This window comes from Heliconius melpomene, chromosome 15 (assembly GCF_056956725.1).
Source record: "Heliconius melpomene rosina isolate 202511_hmr_F chromosome 15, ASM5695672v1, whole genome shotgun sequence".
Classification (NCBI taxonomy): Eukaryota; Metazoa; Arthropoda; class Insecta; order Lepidoptera; family Nymphalidae; genus Heliconius; species Heliconius melpomene.
In genome coordinates, this window is record NC_140403.1 from 8652892 (window position 1) to 8673387 (window position 20496).

General features: G+C 33.5%; 1 protein-coding gene across 1 annotated transcript in view; it reads left to right on the forward strand.

The window, feature by feature from the left end:
* The first annotated feature begins 59 nt into the window (after positions 1-59).
* The window catches only part of LOC146531629 (protein tweety-like), a 79949-nt gene continuing 59512 nt past the window's right edge, over positions 60-20496 (forward strand). The window contains exon 1 of the mRNA XM_085198760.1: positions 60-359. The gene's annotated coding sequence lies outside the window, so the exon portion shown is untranslated. The remainder of the gene's footprint in view (positions 360-20496) is intronic.

The following is a 20496-nucleotide window of genomic DNA, read 5'->3' on the forward strand; positions in this document are numbered from 1 at the left end:
AATATAGAAAAAGTTAGTGACGTCAAAGCGCTTGCGCCAAAAGGCGATAGTAGCGCCGCTTATATGTTTGTGTCAGTTTTGAATGGATTTTCTGGGTAGTGGTCGTGTTTATTGTGTGTCGGTACTTTTATAAGGAGATGCTACATTTTTTTCATTTTATAACAGATTACTGGACGTTTCATGACATAATTGGTTCATGATATTATCAATTCTTTGATTTTTTCATCATTTATAAGTGAACGTAAGTGCCAGTGTGTTTTATTTGCGTAGTTTTTGAGTTCAGTGGTTGTGCAAGATTTCATAGGGACAAGGCACGAGATTCTGAACACAAGAACCCATTATTTTCTGAAAAATATAAGGTAATTATGCTTAATATTTATTTTTAATTTAAATTCATTTCAAAGTTTCATATTTTAGTCGGTGTATTACACGAGAGTATTTATAAACGCTGCCTTGTGCGTTCTCATGTGCTAGGTCGATCCACCCTTACAAATTAGTTATACTACTGAAGTACTGACAACTACAATTAATGTTCGTGAATTTTAAAATCGATAGTGTTAATATCTAAATCACTTGTAAATATATACATACTAGGATAATGTTAATATAAACGAAAATCATTTTTATTAAAAAAAATACATTAAAAAAGTTAATATATCCATATGTGCAGGCCAAAACAGATGACTAAAGTTTTTTTTACATTATTTTATTAGAAAACAAGTTTCATTTTGTAGGAATGATTTGTATAAATATATATTTTTAAATTAAAATAACAATGTTACGAATTGGATTATTACTAAATTCATAAACGAAATAATAAAAATATGTTAATGAAAAAATGCTTAAGCTGTAAAAATCATTGTTATTAGTTATTTTACATACTCAAGGTCGTAATGTCATTGTGCAGTATGGGGCCAGGTGTTTTCTACCATATGCTTGAAACATACTTAGGATGTTTATTATGTTACATCTAACTCATAAATATTTATTTATAATAAATGTTTCTTATTTATAAAACTAGGCCTTCATCCGAGTTCAATTAGCAATATTGACTCTTAAGTGGCGGAACTGAACGCCGCTCCGTTTCTTGTTACCAAAATAAGGAAATGAAAATAATTCATTCCTATGATTTGGAACCGAACCCACGACCCCCGCGATTACAGTCAGACGGTGCGAACAAAAATAATGGCTACTCTTGATTACTTAATGCTCTAATGACACTTTCTGCCCTTGTGACCTTCGATATAGTAATAAATAAGGGTGTATCACCCCCCTTATGAGTCACACTATGTATTTGAGGGTTACATTTTGATAATATCTTAAAGCTGCTCTATATATTTTGCTATTAGTACCTAAAATTGCATTATATTAAAAAAAGGAATACTTAACTAATAATACTAGTCGTCGCCCGCATTTTTTTTTGCGTGGAATTTAAAACATAAAATGACGAATCTTGTTTTTCCCGTTCCTGTATGACTTTTGAGAAATAGCACAATAAGTAATGTTATTTAAATGAAATATTTGCAAGCATGCAGTACAAATCAATTCTGAGATCGATCTTAAGATGCCGTTTTCTTTAGAGATGTAATTTATCAATACGAGTCTGAGTGTATTAAATTAATCCCCTAAGAGCGCATTTGCTAAATTATTTTTAGCTATTGTTTTCTAGTGTATAAATACCTAACTAAATTTAGTAATACAAGAAATGAGATGAATATTAAGTCTGGCCTTATTAACATGAACGTAATAGCCACGTTTGACGCGATGACCCATTCAACTCCTGACCCCGACCTCGATGTCAGCCCAAAGACTGCCTGAAGCAAATCTTCATAGGATTGCTGATTGCATATTCAAATCTGTGTCCCACAAGCGGGTCTCACCTGTTCCAATTTCAAGAGGCAATATCACCAAGTCCATACAGATTTTCGGAAGGTCAAATTAAAAAAATAACCAACACAATTGTTCCCCCACACTTACTAAATTTGCCTGTCAAATTTCTGCTTTGTAAGTCCAGTACTTTCTCCTATGCATTGTCTATCAGTCACAGAGTATAACAGAAGATGTTATAAATATATAGATGTAATAATTCTATTAAATAAATTACCGATTATAAAGATTTTGCTATAAAATTGTAGTACACCTTGTATTTAAATACTATAGTAGTATATAGTAATACTATAAACAATGGCGTCAACTATGTATTCGCAATATAGATGCGTAGTAGCTAACCTGCACGCACGGAATAATTAATATTTCTTGCTGGCTGGCTTACAGCTTTTTCATATTATCAAAGATACAATTATTTTACTAAGTCTTTAGAGATAGATCACCTCACAAATAAAAACATGTCGTTTTAATTCGTAGCCCTACACAATAAACACTGTTCGCTCTTTAATTTTTAATTTTCGCTTTTATTTTTAGGTTTAAATCAGGTTTCTCGAAAAGTCACCCATAAAGATACTATGAATAGCTAGTATAAAAAATGAGAGAAAAATTTTCACTTCTCATTGCCTTCAGTTCAAAATTTCTATACCCTTTTATATTAATCTTTCACTTCCTTTGTTAATTACGCAACATGCAAAATAATTAGTTTAATAAATAAAATAATCAAATGTTGATGATAGGAAAGTATATAAAATACCGTTGTGGCGCAGTGATCTAACTGTTAACGCGGTGATTGTGGGTTCTATTCACATTTGAAGGAGTGAAATGTTTTCATTATCCTGGCCTATCCAAGACAAGACGCGGCGTTGAATTCCGCTACCCAATACGCGACGTCTCGTATGTGGAGGCGGAAACTTTAACTTGCCTCCTGTAGAAAATAATACAAAAATAATAATAAAATAAACCTTCCATTATATATTTTAATTAAATAAAAGTTATATTTTAATCGCAGATAGCTTAAACAGAAGCAATTAATTTAAATGTATAACTGTGATTGGAATAAACAAAAGTTATTACTCAGCCCGGCCGGTTCAAGAGCCGTGACGCCATCGGTCTCGCTCATAACAATTCATTTAAAAATATAAAGAATAGAAGAACTTTTTTTTATTATTGTACTTCAAATGAATTTAAAACATTGTTGTTTTTTTTTTTATTAGGTTCACTATGTATCCCCTATATAGTAGGATAGGCAGAGGGAACCTAGTGTTAAAATAATCCGTTTCCTCGCTGAATTTTCTTAGTTAGCTAAGATCCACACCGCCATTCATCTTTGTTACCAGAGCAAAGAAAGGACAATAATTAATAATTTATTTCGATGAGTGGAAATTGAATCCACAACCGTTATTCCACTGCGCCACAACGGTGTTGTCATTGTTATTATTTCACAGTGTAAATAAAACCAAGTTAAAGTATTTACTAATAAAGGCATTTGAGGCCTCTTATAAATGTAGTTGCGTAAAACGCTGTGCCGGTAGCTCTATGGAAATAAATCCCGTGAAAAGAAGATTAAATAGTCGAGTTTGGGTTTAATTAATCGTATGCACACGTATTAACACGCAAAGCATACCGTGCTTTGCGTGTTTGAGGCGAAAAATCTCGTTCACTGTTGACAGAAAAAGGGATGATACAGCTAAAATTATTTTATACCTATTATTATTGCAATTGTTATTTCAGAAATATTTTCAATTAAATTTGCATTTTTTATATTAATTAACATTTAGTGTGTATTGGTTCCGAAATTCGAGCTTATTGAACAATATTTATTCAACTTTTTTTAATTATATGTGTATTTATGGAGAAATTATTAAAATATTTTCAATATTCACTAATATTTTGTATATCACCATCATAATAGAAAATAATAGAAAAGCCACTGTTGAATTCTTTCCACCTAATCAAATCTGCTTATTAATAGACAATATTAACATATTGATTTAAATTAACAATTTGAAATTTCTCTAGATTTCAAATTGAATAAACATTTCAATTTTGATACCAGCTAGGAATGTTTATTACAACACGACGCCATAGCTGACCGACCTCATAAACTGAGCTATTAATTTCCAAATATCCAATACTAAAAGCTAGTATTTAGTCTATATCTGGGGCTAGTAGTAGAGGCACCGTAACCACAGTACAGTACGGTTGACAAGTCGTGGCCGCCCTGAATTTAGCTGTACACGGTTGCGCAGATTAGATTTTAGAATTTTTATTACTTTTAATGATTTTCTTTCCAATTGGACAATGAGGAAAACCTAGCTTCAGAACGGCCACAACTCGTCGATCGTACTGTAATAGCGGACACCGCATCCCCGTTTGGCAATGCGTTTACAAATATCTAGGTCATAAATCAACGGTACGGGAGATCTACTATTATTGGATGTATCCAGCTGTGCACGCTTATTACAATTATACCCTAGTGGTCAGGGGTTCTGGTAATTTAAATGCTTTAACTTCACGCATATAGCAGGGTAGGCAGGGGAACCTAATTAATGTTAAGTCTCCGTTCCCCAATTTCTGTTCAATTTTCGAGACTTTGCGTTTTAAAGATAAAAATGTTATCAGAGCGAGGAATATTCATAATAATTATTCATTCCCTCAAGTAGGAATTGAATTCAAAATCGTCGCGTTTATTGTCACGCCTTACCACGCCGGCCTAAATGTTTTTTTTTTGTTTTTATCACAGGATACCACTGCGTTGCTTACTTTACAATAATATAGTAAACAATCCCATCACAAACATAAATGTAAAATGAGAGCCAAGTTTAATGTTAAGTAATGCGTCGTTCTCTACTTCATCGACAAAAGAATGGGAGATCTACATACCTATATGGATATGGGGTTCAAAATTCAAGTTCTAAATTAACTTTCTTTACCAATAGTCAATTAAAAAAGTTTTAAAAAAGTCGTTGACAATTATAAAAGATGTTTCAAGATAAAATGGACGTTTTTTAACTAGTTAGTTTCCCAAAAACCATTTTATTTCAACGCGGCGTTGGATATTGGTTTAACGTGTAGATTAAAACCTATTTATTGCCATCGAGCCATTAAAATGAGTTCGTTAACTTCCCTACTATGCGGGTTGTGTTCGTTGAGCTTATGATTTTGTCACACTTTAACTTTTATTATACAAAAGAATGTTATTATACTATTTAATATTATAATTTACTAGCGGTCCGCTCGCGGTTTTACCCGCGTGAACTATGTTATTATTAATTTCTGTCTCAATGACTACGTCCTAGTGACGTCTATGCAAAATTTGAGACTCCTAGCATTTATAGTAACGAAGTTTCATACAAACTTTCGAAAATTATAATTATTAGTTGAGGTCAGTGTGGCGCAGTGGCACAGGCATGTGACTGTAAAAGCGACGGTTGTAGGTTTGATATCCACTCGGAGAAATTAATTCTTATTTTCTATAATATTTTCATGTCTTCGTTCTGTTACTTGTGTACCTGCATAGTAAAAGCGGGGCGGTGAATGTTTCTTTCGCTAATTCTGCTGAAAGTGGGTAACGGAGTGTCTTAACACTAAGTTCCCTCTGCATTATATTTAGTGTTTGTTAGTTTTATTTCAATCGGTTCCCAAATAAAAAAGTTACCTTAATTTTAATAATTCCTGGCGCCAATATTGTACAAAATAAATGTTTTATTGACTTGAGCTATAAATGTATGGATATTGTCGCATAAATGATAATATGTTAGTAGATGACGAAAGTAATTCAGATGATAATGTAAATAATTGTGTAGTAAAAGCGAGCGAAGCCACGCGGCGGCCTAGTTATAATATGAGAATAAATTTTTATTCACATTTAGGTAGCCAGTAAGTACGAGTACTAAAATGGGACAATAAAAAGTGTTAGGTATCCGCCGTCATGGAATGGGACCACGGTAAATTCTAAAGGTTCCCACAGTAAAAACCGTAGTTTGCTCAAGCACTCGTCCACTGCCGCGCTGCACTCGAGCTCGCCTCGGGGTGCGTTTTGAATTGGGTTAATGCTTCTTTTTTTTTTTTTCTCTATATCATTCACTAATGGGTCTGTGATGAATGTCTGTTAGGTGACGTATATTTTTTTTCTGTTAATTATATTTATCTTTTTTAATACATTTTTTTTGAGCTCAGTAGTGGTGTGGCGTGTGATTGTAAACGCGACAGGTTCCAGGAGGTACAACTCGATGAAATAAATTATTTAAAATTTTTGTTTCCTAGCTTTAGTAACAACTAGTAATATAATTAATATTGAACAATTTTATTTCTATTAATTTCTTTTTTAAATTATTCTAAGCTGATTGTATAACTGTTTCAGTTCGATTCCCGCAGTAAACTTATTTGTATTGACGCTAGGGTAGAAATCCAATCAACTCCCCCACGATAACTGTACTCTCTCAATTTGTTTCGATGACTTGACGCCGACGCCGTTACGATTTTAGAGCAAACAATCGTCCATGTTTACTACAGTATGAAGAAAACTTGAAAGTAAGGTTATTTTATATAATTTTTTTCTGTAAGTTCTCTTTTGCTAAAGTGTTTGTTATTAATATTATGAACCCGAAGAGTTCGTTTGGTTCTTCGTTTTGAAGCCTGGAAGTGCTGGTTTGAACTAAATATATATTAAATAATATTCCTTTTTATGATAATTATAAATACACGCCATTATGGATGTAAAGTTTAAATTAGTACAGATTAAAATATGAAATATGAGAAGCCATCTAATCTCTTCTTCAAAGCCGCATATGTATATCTGTCATGATAATTTTTCTCGTAAACGTCTGTACCAAAAATATACTCCTTGACGTACGACCTTCGCGTTCACGTGAGCGTTGCTTTTAACGATTTCCCTACTTTTAATTCAAATTGGTATATAGCAATTAATAACATATATTTTTTTAAACTGTTTATTATTATTAAAACAATAATACGTTAATTGTTAATTGGAATTTAGTTATTTAATCTTAATTTTAAATAATTAAACTAATAATTCAATTGCACTCGAAAACTAATCTGAATAGTAGATACCCCCACTCATGAATAATAAAAAGTAATTCCATTACTATACAAACCGTCGCTGTCGATCGCTGCATATTTATAACCGCGTCTTTCATCCCGCTGCCGCCAGCTCGCAGGTGCAACTGGGTCGTGGACCTCTTGTGCCTCTGGATATTGATCGTGGACTGTGTATGTATGTCGTGTTTGTATGAGTTTTTGAGTTATAATTTATTATGATGAAGTGGCTGAAATGTAAGGGTTCGGTTGGATTCGGTTTACAGTCGAGGCAATGAATTATTTTCTTTGTATTTCCTTCGCTTTGGTAATAGGGCAAAATCTGTGTATATACATATATTTTTGTAGGTATTTATGTGTTTGTATATGTATATTATAAACCTCTCCCAATTTAATTTATTCCTTTCTCAACCCCAAGGTTACCTGGGAGAGATTGCTCACTTAGCAATTAGGCCGCCTGTTGTGCTATTTCATTTGTAATTGTGAACGGTTTTGTAATTGCATTATTCAATATACAATAAAGAATATTTTTTGAATTTTTCACGCTGTATCCTGCATGTTACAGGGGCAAAAGTGCGTGACTCCAATGCGAGAAGTTATGGGTTTGATTCCCATTCGAAGAAATGAAATTGAGTTACCCGGCGTTGAGTTCTGCTACTCAACACGCAATACCTCCATAATTCGGCGGAAAATGCAGAGCGGAGTGCCTTAGTTGCCTCCTCTGCCTGCCCTGCTACATGCGGGATACAGCGTGATTCAGCGTGAAGCTAATTAATTTAACTTATAACCTTTGAAATGCAATTGCAGCGGGTAATTCGCACACTTATCGTTCCGGAGTGGGCGGCGTCCGCCTGATAAGGACGGTATCTTCTATTTGTGATAGGTAGGTAGGTATATTATATTGTTATAACCTAATTTTGTATGAGAACTACTGTTTTGTAATTGTTCAGATTTGTTTTTTCTAGATTTCATTGCATTAGTATAACTAATTATTGTTTTAGGTCCCAAATAAGTCACGCATGTAACAAAGTTGGCGGAGAGAATATAGAGTTAAGACCTCCTTTTCTCACTTTCCGTCTAATTTTAGAGACATTATGTGTTGAATGGCAGAACTGAATGCCAAGCTTTGTCTCTCTACCACAGCGAGAAAGCCCTCTTCTAACTACGTATTTTCTAAATTACACAAACATGTTCAAAATCGGTAATTTAATTTCTGGAATTTTTATAATTTTATAATTTGTATTGAGTAAGCCGGGAAGTTAGATATCAAATTGTTGTAAATGAGTAATAGCTTTGTTTTATTCCTATCACAATAGAAATATCATTTCGAACCACAAACCACAATACCGTCATTGATGTTTAATTCTATGTAATACCATGTATTCTTATCATTCGTTTCAATGAGTTAGCTAAGTATTGTTATAAACAATACAATAAGAGGTTTCCAGTAATAATTGCATAAACAAAGTCTTCTTCCTCCTGGCATTAATCCCGGCTATTGCCAGGGTCTGCCCTCCTACTCAACCTACTCCACTTTGCACTGTCTTTTGCGTCCTCGGTGGTTAGACCATTGGCTCTCATGTCCTGCATCACGACATCCAGCCAGCGCTTCCTTGGGCGTCCGGGAGGTCTCACTCCAGGAACTGATATAGCAAGGCACTTGCATCCGACATAGTTCTTAGGTCGGCGCGTAACGTGGCCAAACCATCTCAGGCGACACTCTTGGGACGGTTTGGCCACGTTAATTGCATATACAAAGTTTGACTCAATTTATGGTGAACGGAGTGTCTTAGTGTTGAGACACTACGACGGTTCCCTCTGCCAACCCTGCTGTGTGCGTGATACATCGTGAAACTAAAAGAAGAAAAGTTAATTAGGTATATAGCTCGCAGATACCAGTCGCCATAAGTTACCATATTCAATGTGAAAACGTTGTAAAAACTAAATTGAGCAATTTGTCTGTGCTAATTTTGATTGCGATATCAATCGCGGCCGTTTATTGACAAGTTGCCAGTTGAGAAGTTATCGCGTCGCGTGATGTAACTTTTGACTTTAAATATATATCTTACATATACTATATTGAATTCATTTACTTCTATATAATATGTTTTTCTTATATTTTGGAAGTAAGGAGTAATTCTAAATTAGTTGGTACTCTCTGCTTTGTCAAAATCAAGAAGAAACTACGAAGCGAAGGTGGTAGTAGGTACAATCAAATTTTATTAAGGGCGTTTACGAGGGCTCTTCGATATGTTCATTTAAATTAAATATAATTATTATAGCGGTCGTCTTGGCTCAGGGGTAGAGTGTGATTGTAACGCGACGGTTGTGAATTCGATCCCCGCTCATAGGAATTAATTATTTCCTATTTATTGATATGAACATTTCTTCGCTCTTGTACCAAAAAAAATCCTAATAACAATAGAAAAAAGGTTTTTTGAACCAGGAAATTATTTTAAATATTAATTAAAAGCACAATCCGGATTTAAACGGTCTGTCTGCAAAATTGAAAGGCCGGTCCCGTGCGGGGAACTTTAATACACCACTGTTTACTGCCCTTTGAAAAGACCCATAGTTAAAGGCTTACAAAAAATATAAGGATTTTCGACTTTGTCTACTCTATATGCGAATGTCTATGATTTTGCGTTTTTTTTCTTTGTTTCCTTTGTTTTTATAGATAGCAATACACGTATAGTGTTGCAAAAATTTTATAAATTATGGAATACTTGTATATTAATATTTACTAAACAAATAAGTTAAGTTAGACATAAATATATCTATCTGTTAGGTATATAATGTATAATTGTTTTTTATATATATAGCTTTGCGTTGTATCCCGCATATACGGGTACGCATGGGTAGGCAGAGGGAACCTAGTGTTAAAACACTACATTCTCTACTTTCTACCGAAATCTTGAGGCGTTGTCGTCATTTTTTTATTATTAACCCAAATAAGGAAACTTTTGTTTTCAAACTTCACTCGCGTGGGATGAGTCTTTGCAAAATCAAACACTGTCAGAACCTCACTTTGCATCATCAATCACGCTCTCATTATCTTTTAGTACCAAATACAATGGTTTACGACAATACGTTCTTAAAGTGGGACATGTATAAATCATATAAGTTTATCAATTAACACTTATGTTATTTAACCTTTTTCCTTAAATAATTATATTATAATGTTTTTTTATTGATTTTATTTTATTTTTATTTTTTTCGTATAATATAGATGACAAAAATGTCTCCTCATTCGTTTTAATTATTTAGATATACTTTTAGATATCAGACCTTAGAAATTTGATATTTAAAAATTATGCTTGCTATAACATTTATTGTATTGAGAATGTCTAATATTCTATGAAAGAGAAAATTGTAAAAATAATGTATTAAGTATGAAAATCAATAGAAACTGCAAACGAAAATTATTATCTTTCGGTCAAATTAAGAACCTCCTGTTATTTGAATTCGGTTCATAATTGCATAACAAGAATAATATAATATCCGACTCGCTCTTGGCCGGTTGTTTTTTTTTAAAGATATCACTTTCACTATTCTCAGACTGACCCATTGTATTCTATATTTGGCGAACATGACATTTTATTGTACAAAGAATATTGAAGTGAAAATAAATAATTCCGCTGCCATATTTTATTCTTACCGCCATTACGTCTGTCAGTTTGCGCGCCATAACGCGTACAGGAAGCATAGACAAGAGAATCATAGAGTATAGATAATACTTGCGCCTAAATTATCCTATAGACCGGATGTAGAGTGCATTGAATCCCCGCGTTTCCTTATTCGTGCCGTCCAAATATGTCTGTCTACACGTGTGGATCGGTCTTAAAGGAAGTTTTGGTCTATGTATGTACGTATAAGTAATGTTTATGTTCTTTCTTAATCACTTACATATCCAGGTTCTCTTTTTTGGTGGAGATTTGAGTGTCTTAACACTACCTTCTCTCTGTCTACTCTGTTGTACATGCGGGATACAGCGTGAAGCTGATTTGAGTAACAGAGTTATAAGAGAATATTTACAGATTATAAACTGATTACCCAGTGGTTTTTTTTTATAAGGACTTGCTTCTTTAGATTTAGCTTATGAATTTTGACCGTATTTTAAAAGTGTTGCATTGGATTTTAATTGTAAAACTTATAGTGTTTTTTGTTGCTGAAACATCATTTCATGAATGGTTAATTGATATATATTTTCCACTTAACTCTATGAATTATGAATTTGTTATTGCTCATCCGACCTTCGAGCAATCGATAACGTCACCGTGTTGCTCGTGAAGTCGTTACGAATCAAACGTAATAAGTAATGTATTGCTACTGTGATTTTTATATATATTGCATAAGTATATTATTATACAGTTAATAATATCAGGGAGTTACGGTGTCTGACTGTAGAAGCGACGGTTGCTAGTTCGATTTCCACTGGGGAGAAGGAATTATTTTTATTTCTCTGCTCCGGTAACAAGAGAAATTGCGGTGTTTAGTTCGATCTAAGTGTTCGACACGCAATGTGACTCGATAGGCGATGCGTTGGGAACGGAGTGTCTCAACACTAGGTCCTTTCCGCCTCTAAAGCTATTTGCAATATATATAAAAGCTATAGGTTGGTGGTTGGTGTTTTACCAATCTGATATAATATAATGATATATTATAAAGTAAAAGAACATGGTGACCTTTCTTAGTTCTTCTTCTTTTTAGTCGTACGCTCTTGTCGGAGTGATCGTGGTCATGAGCTGTCTTTTCCAATTAAAAGCGAGATTTCTCCGTCTATTTCCTTCTATTTCTATATCAAGTTCTTCTTAATTTATAATGGAAAATGCATAAAAAAAAATTACTCAGCCTTTTATTAAGTAATGCGTACTAATTCCCCTTACAATATTGGGGGTTATAACATCCATTGTGACAGTTTTTTTGCGTTTCATTATTGAGTTGCGACCGACAATGGCCCTCCCGCTCGGAACGGATTTGCTCCATCGAATGAATTATATCAATTGAGTCGTGTCTTCGTCGTTTCGAGCTGGTGATTCATGCGTTCCGGTTTTTGTCTTGGTCTTATACTTTCTAGATGTTAAAGCTCGAGCTTCGTTAGATATATTGTAAGAAACTATTGGAAATATTAAATAAAGTGGGAAAGGTAATGAATTAAAACAAAGCTTCAAATAATTATTAAACAACCAAAGGGAATTATCTAGCAGTCTAATAACAATATTCGGTTTTAAAGAATTCATCGTTCAGAGTGACGTTAGCGATCCTTTTCTTTCGGTCGCGGTTGACAGCCTATAAAAATGCCAGCCAGTAATTAGAGTCGTCCTTATATAACCTCTATGGTCATTATTTAGCTAACAATATTATTTTCTATACTTAAAAATAAAAATACAAAAAAAAATCAGCTTCAAAAAAATCAGTTTCCTCGAATGGTACATTTTATAGTGAGTAAAATTTCAAAGCTTATTATTAGTTTGTTCGTGGTACTGTTGTTATAGGTAATAAACTATATACCAGAGTGAAATGATTATTTTACCTAGGTATATTATATTAATTAAAGTAAGGAGTTTAGAAGTTGGATATTTGCACTCGACGTTTTATAGTATGATTAACTTAATAACGTAAGTTGGTACACGCGATGTTTATGGTTTCGATATCCGTTTGAAATATTATAAGCATTTAATTTAGCTATACTCTTAAACTTTTTAGCTTTCATTAATGAGTTTGTTTGGTTTTTGTTTTGAAGGCGCTAATCTCAGGAACCATTCTCTATTTCGCGGGCGAAGCCGCGGGTTAAAGTGAATCCGCTCAGTCGGATTTCCTTTAAAAACATAGTGTCGTATCACTAACTAATCTTATACTCGACCAATAATAAATAAAAAAGGTAGACAAAAAATACTATTGTTATATTGTTAGTACTATTAAAAAAAAGCCTAACTTCGTTTCACTTTTAACTTTCAGTCGTCGGTGCCTGACGCAATCTTCTACAGAGTCAGCTTTTTGTTTTCTAATATCGGGTTTCTTTCAGCGTCGATCGGGCGTGCAGTTGTTGGTACAGGGCCCCGGCAGTGTTTAGTGCGATCAACCGTTTACAATTTAGATTCTATTGTTGTTTTCTTAGAGCAATTGCTTTGATCATGTTTATGCGGTTTTTTTAAAAAGATAGTAGAGTAAGTAGGTTTTTTAATTTTATTAAACCTTATAATTATAGAAATTAATAGTTTTTAACGTGTTTTTATTAGTAAATACCTATCTCATCCATCAACCTTTTAAAGTCCACTGCTGGACATAGGCCTCCCCTAATGCTCGCCACTCCGTCCGGTCCTGCGTTCTCTGAATCCAGCGGGTTCCCTTACCTTAATACCTATCTACCTAATAGTAAATCTAAGAAATTGAATTTAACAACTTCCATCAACAACTCGGCGGCCAATCGTACGTTAGATGACGATATAAAAATTTAGTATCATCGACCTGATCCGTTGATGGCATCAAGACCTGAATAGCAGAACTCTAGAGAGAGAAAGAGAAATAAAATCTTGTAAATTTAATGCATATTTGACTTAGTCCACCTAGGTGTAACTGATAGTAAAATTATGAATGCTATAAGCAATTCTCTTTACAGAGTCGTAAAGTTTCATGAGTTATATGGCTCTATGACATTTACTATTATTCATGGGGCCATGTGGCTACGATCATGTGATATACGTGTATATTAGCGTATGTTACATATATTGTTTACTATATTATATTTATTTTTTAATATTATACTTATTTTATTACATAAATTCTGATATCTAGGTAGAAGGAACCTAGTGTTAAGACACTAAGTTCCCCTGGGGCCCGACCCTTATATATACAGCGTGAAGCTGATTTAATTATGATATCTAGCTATGTTAAGGAACTTTAACAGTTTTAGATACATACACTCACTGAGGCCCGTCGTAGAGCAGCGGCAGAGACTCGGAATGTAAATGTGACAGATAGGACATGTGGGTTTGATTCTCACCTAGGCAAATGACAAGACAATGCACGGCGCGGTCGTTGAGTTCCGTTCATTCATTCTGCATGTAGTGCTTTAAAAATTGGGAGGTGCGTGGCGGACGGAGTGCCTTGCTAGTCTTGTGGCGGATACATTTTACTGTGCTCAACGTTTCACGCTCTACACTTTTTACATTTACACAGTTTTTATTACATTAATAATTATTTATGAAGATAATAAAAATATATTTCAAATATAAACACTTCGGTAAGTGGTATTTGGTATGTTTCAACTGCGCTACGACGGATTCAATGATAGCCCTTTATAATATACGCTTTTTTACCATAAGCAAAAATGAAATTAATTAATTTAATGAGAAATACCGTTCACAATGTTTACACAATGTTTTATTTGGTTTTCAATTCAAGTTTATATTTAAAATTCGTGAACTTCCTGTCCAGACGGTAAGTCATTAGGAAATTGTGACAGCCCCAATGGAATACAACCCCTACTATTTATAAGGTGTCTGTCAACATCCAGACTGCGGACGAGGTGGAGTGAGCTATAAATCATTCATAACTTTGTTTGAGGCACTTCTGTTGTAATATGTTTATCTATGGATATGTATTGACTTAGGTCTGTTTTTTTATTAATGTCAAGATTTTATTTCAATTTTAATACAACATAGATGACATACAATCAAGTTAAGAAACCTAATGATTATTTTTTATCTGAAAGATTTCTAATTCAATCTCAATGATAATTCTTACTTGAATCTGGGAATTTCGTAACCTAGTGTTAAGACATTCCATTCCTATTAATAGTAACTCGACTGGCTTCCTGATTATATTTATAATGAGCTAATTAAAAATAAAAAAGAACGAATTGATTTTTTGCAGTAGGTAAACATGGATTCAATATTATTTATTCGGATAGTAATAAAAATTACCTAGGCTAGTATATTTGAAGCCAGTCGTGGAGCGACAAGTGTGTGATCGTAAACGCTACTGGTAGTGGAATCACGGTGCTGATCTACGCTACTCAACACACATTGCCTCCAGAATTCGGCGGAAAATGTTAAGACCGAAAGGAACCTATTCCCTCTGCCTACCATGCAGTGTGCGGGATACAGCGAAAGCTGATTTAAATTTGAAAACCTGCTAAACACCAGACTTAATTATATTCACATTATTAAACAACACCTTTAAAACTTGCATGGTGTTGACGTTTCATACAAAATTAGGTGTGTAATAGAATTTATGTCATAGCGGCTAAGTATGAAACAGCCAGTTATTAACTGAGTAGATTGGATCTGAAAACTAACACTGAAAAGGTAAACTTTCCAGTTGTGAAACATATACGCTTGTTGCTAATTACTTTTATATTATATTTAACGTTATTTTGAATGTATTTTCTTTTTCTAGTGTATTTTGAGTGAAATTACAAATATTATTAAGTACGTGACGTGACTTTGTGAGATTAAACAATTTGCGGTGTTAGGTTACGCGACGTTGGGCATTGGCTTGTAACGTCTCATAGGGAGTAATGAGAATAAAAAAAATCTTTGATTATACTTGATGTATTTTCTATTTTGCTATGTTTAGATTTCTGCCTATCGACTCTCTAGTCATTTATCATGATTGTATGTGAAAGCGATCCCGTGGGTGACCTTTTCATGGACATCACAAGAATATCGCAGGATTTAGGATTGCACAACATCTAAAAAGGGAATAAAATATTGTATTTTTCGTATTATAGCTGTGTTATTCATTATAAACAGATGTTTTTTTTGACTTGTTAAGCGCCCCAGACTTTTGTCGTCCGTGCCTTAAAAAATATATCTATCTTAGTACTAATACAGATAACACTAAATTACTAAACTATATATAGGTAGTTACCGTATTACGCAAAACCCTATAGTAATCAATAACAGTTCTATAAGTTCCGTTGACACTCCGCCGTGTTCTCGTGATGGATCGGTGTCGGGTTCCCGATTGCTCAGTTTGTAATTGAAACTGGATAGAGCGCCCTAGATAGGTATGTGATAGTTGGTTGGGTAACCTAGATTGGGTTTTCAAATTTGGGTTTTTTTTTAATTTTTAACGTTTGCGGCTCTGTGGGACGTTTGACTGTAATCGTGATGGTTACAGATTCGATTCAACTTATTTTTACTTCGCTACGTTGGTAATGTAAAACGCGATGTTAAGTTGCGCAAAACAAAATTTTATACATGCATTTTCTAACAAAACTGCAAAAAATAATTGTCATTTACCTACATTTGATTAAATGACACAACTGCAAAGCTTGGGTGGATTCAGAAATAATGCGTAAACCCTAAAATGGGGTTTGAACTAGTAAGCATAAAATAAAAATCCTAACTCAGGGTAAGTAAGGATTTTTACTACGTCGAAAATCTCTAAATTGAGAGTCAATGTAAAAATATGCAAAGTATGCGAAACAAGCTTATAAATACGAAAATATTTAATAAGATATTATGTTAAGAATTCCTTACAAAATCCCACGCTCGCTTACCCCCATTAAAAATTCACAACGGCACCTACTGCCGTACACACGTCCCACCTTATACGTGTAAAACTATGTAAAATCTCATATCATCTTACTTAGACGTTTATTAACTTAATCCGGAAGTTCGAGACGGGGTACTTCCGGTATTCGCTTAGAGGCAACTTTAATGTAATACCTACCAGTTTGGAGAGTAAGTTCCAACGCTCGATCTATGTAACATTTAAAGGAAAATGGAATATTAGATGACTGTGTCATATTATGTTATGGATATATGTAGATTATATTAAATGAATGATATACTTATATGTAATGTTATACGTAAGTAGATTTTTTCAGCCAGGCATAGAGAACCTAGTGTTATGACACTCCGTTCCCCATTTACTGCCGGAGGAGGTTCTGGAGACATTGCACGATGAGTAGCGAAACTCAATGTCACACTTTATCTCAATACCAGAGCGAAAATGGAAATATTAAATGTCTCATTTCCTCGAGAGGGAATCGAACCCACAACCTGTCGCGTTTATAATCACATTTTATGCTCCTACGCCACGACTGTCGTTTAGGATAATTTTGCGGGTATGTTTTATTGTAGGCAACATTTCTTGTGGATTAACTTTGTAGCCTAAAAGGGTTTTTCAAAATATTATAGCATATTTATTGCTAAAAAATGTACAAATTTCAAAATATTTTTTGAAAAATGTTTTATTTTGCCTGTTAATTCTTAGAGAATTTTTCCTAAATCTACTACATACGAGTATTTTATACACTTTCGTACATTCACAATTTCAACAGTGAGAACTTTTACATTACAGTTAATTAATATAAGATTATTATTAAAAATATCATTTAATTTGCGTATCTCGCAAAAATATGCAAATTGACAGAAATTGATATGTTGCGTCAGTTTATATTGATGTTGAAGCTTTATATTTCATGAAACTAGGTTGTATATTAATGTAGACTTTTTAAATTATACATACTTAATTAGTTTGTTAATGAAATTAATGATGCATTCAAATTTAGGATTTATTTTTATACTTATAATAACCGGAACGGACCTGTAAACGATCTGTGAATGTTATTGGTGGCATTTTATAACTTAATAGATCCAAGAACTATGATTTTTAAACTTTTGTTTGTATTTACACTCAAGATTGATTTTTAAAATGATTTTATTATTAGAAAACGAAAGTAATGCTTATAAATAATTATATATTTCAAGCGGGCGAAGCCGCGACCGGGTCGCTTGTCTAAAGTAAATAATGTTCGATCAGCTTTGTACGGGTGAAGGTACCAATATTATATTAAAGTTTTGCTCTGCCACGCTCTATACTGTCATTTGGAATTGATGGATGTTTTAATAGATAAAGTTTAATTACTCTGTGGAAAATATGTGAAGTTATTATGAGCTTGTAGTTGTCATTAAAACTATCGTTTAATTTTAAATGGTGATATATCAATAAAATTGGGTGTAGTTATTTAGTATATATTTTAGAGTACTGGAAATAAACGCTGTATCCCGAATATTGCAGCGTAGACAGCAGGAACCTGGGAACCTACCGTTAAGACATTTCGATTAAGCTACTTTCGTTCCACGGTTTAGCTGAATTTTGTGGCGTAACTCAACTTTTTTTTAATAATGACAGACTTCCAATAAAAAGCACGGCATTAAATATTTTGTGTATTTCTTAGTTCTTGTCTAGTTAAAAGAAAAAAATAATTACAATATTTAAACGGCGAAAACGAGATAAATAGTTACAATATTAACAATTCATTGTGTTCTTATTCCTTAGTTCTTTATATTGAAACTGATTATACCTATACATATATTACTTACATTACTGACATATTAATTGTCATATAATAAATTTCACTTAACTCGAAACCTTTGAAAGATAAAACAGGTTATTTAAAATATGTCTCGTGTACCTAATAAACCTTTCGGCGCCTGGGATCCGTGGCTTTATGGCCGACCTCCGCTGTGTAAATCTGTCGTACAATAAATGAACAAGTTACTATTAAAAAATTTCGAATCGTTGCGTTGGAACATTTATTATTTTTTAATTAAGGCCAATTTGTTGGATATTTGGGGCCAGTCGTGGCGCAGGGGCACAAGCGTGTGGCTGTAATGGTGACAGGTTGTGGGCTTGATCCTCACTCGAAGAAATGAGATATTTCATATTTTTATTTCATTACTCTAGTGTCATGGTAAACCGCGGCAGAAAGTAGGAGCGGAGTGTTTTAACACTAGCCTCCGTTTACCTACCCTGCTACAGGTGAAGCTGAAAAAAAAATGATAGATAATTGTTTAATGAAACTATGGAATTTAAATATTATAGGTGTTTTATTTTTATGTTCACATCAAATCTAATGCAAAGAACAAGCCTCGTATTGGGAACGGAGTGTCTTAACACTAGGTTCCTAGGTTCCCTCTGCCTACCCTGCTATTGCGAGATACAATGTAAAGTTAAAAAGAAACATTTATTAAGATTTCTTAAATCTTTAATGTTATAAACTGTGTAACTTAATATAGGTGGCTCTGCACTGTGATTTTATAGCCGGTCACTTCTGTGTAAATCTGGTACAGCAGTGAATGAAAAATGAGAAGTTCCAGATCGTTTTGTTTGTTTGCTCGCACAGTAGGTAGGTACAGTGTCAGTGATTCAACTTATTTTTACTTCGCTACGTTGGTAATGTAAAACGCGATGTTAAGTTGCGCAAAACAAAATTTTATACATGCATTTTCTAACAAAACTGCAAAAAATAATTGTCATTTACCTACATTTGATTAAATGACACAACTGCAAAGCTTGGGTGGATTCAGAAATAATGCGTAAACCCTAAAATGGGGTTTGAACTAGTAAGCATAAAATATAAATCCTAACTCAGGGTAAGTAAGGATTTTTACTACGTCGAAAATCTCTAAATTGAGAGACAATGTAAAAATATGCAAATTATGCGAAACAAGCTTATAAATACGAAAATATTTAATAAGATATTATGTTAAGAATTCCTTACAAAATCCCACGCTCGCTTACCCCCATTAAAAATTCACAACGGCACCTACTGCCATACACACGTCCCACCTTATACGTGTAAAACTATGTAAAATCTCATATCATCTTACTTAGACGTTTATTAACTTAATCCGGAAGTTCGAGACGGGGTACTTCCGGTATTCGCTTAGAAGCAACTTTAATGTGATACCAGTTTGAAGAGTAAGTTCCAGTGCTCGCTCTACCTAACATTTACAGGGAAATGGAATATTAGATGACTGTGTCATATTATGTTATGGATATATGTAGATTATATTAAATGAATGATATACTTATATGTAATGTTATACGTAAGTAGATTTTTTCAGCCAGGCATAGAGAACCTAGTGTTATGACACTCCGTTCCCCATTTACTGCCGGAGGAGGTTCTGGAGACATTGCACGATGAGTAGCGAAACTCAATGTCACACTTTATCTCAATACCAGAGCGAAAATGGAAATATTAAATGTCTCATTTCCTCGAGAGGGAATCGAACCCACAACCTGTCGCGTTTATAATCACATTTTATGCTCCTACGCCACGACTGTCGTTTAGGATAATTTTGCGGGTATGTTTTATTGTAGGCAACATTTCTTGTGGATTAACTTTGTAGCCTAAAAGGGTTTTTCAAAATATTATAGCATATTTATTGCTAAAAAATGTACAAATTTCAAAATATTTTTTGAAAAATGTTTTATTTTGCCTGTTAATTCTTAGAGAATTTTTCCTAAATCTACTACATACGAGTATTTTATACACTTTCGTACATTCACAATTTCAACAGTGAGAACTTTTACATTACAGTTAATTAATATAAGATTATTATTAAAAATATCATTTAATTTGCGTATCTCGCAAAAATATACAAATTGACAGAAATTGATATGTTGCGTCAGTTTATATTGATGTTGAAGCTTTATATTTCATGAAACTAGGTTGTATATTAATGTAGACTTTTTAAATTATACATACTTAATTAGTTTGTTAATGAAATTAATGATGCATTCAAATTT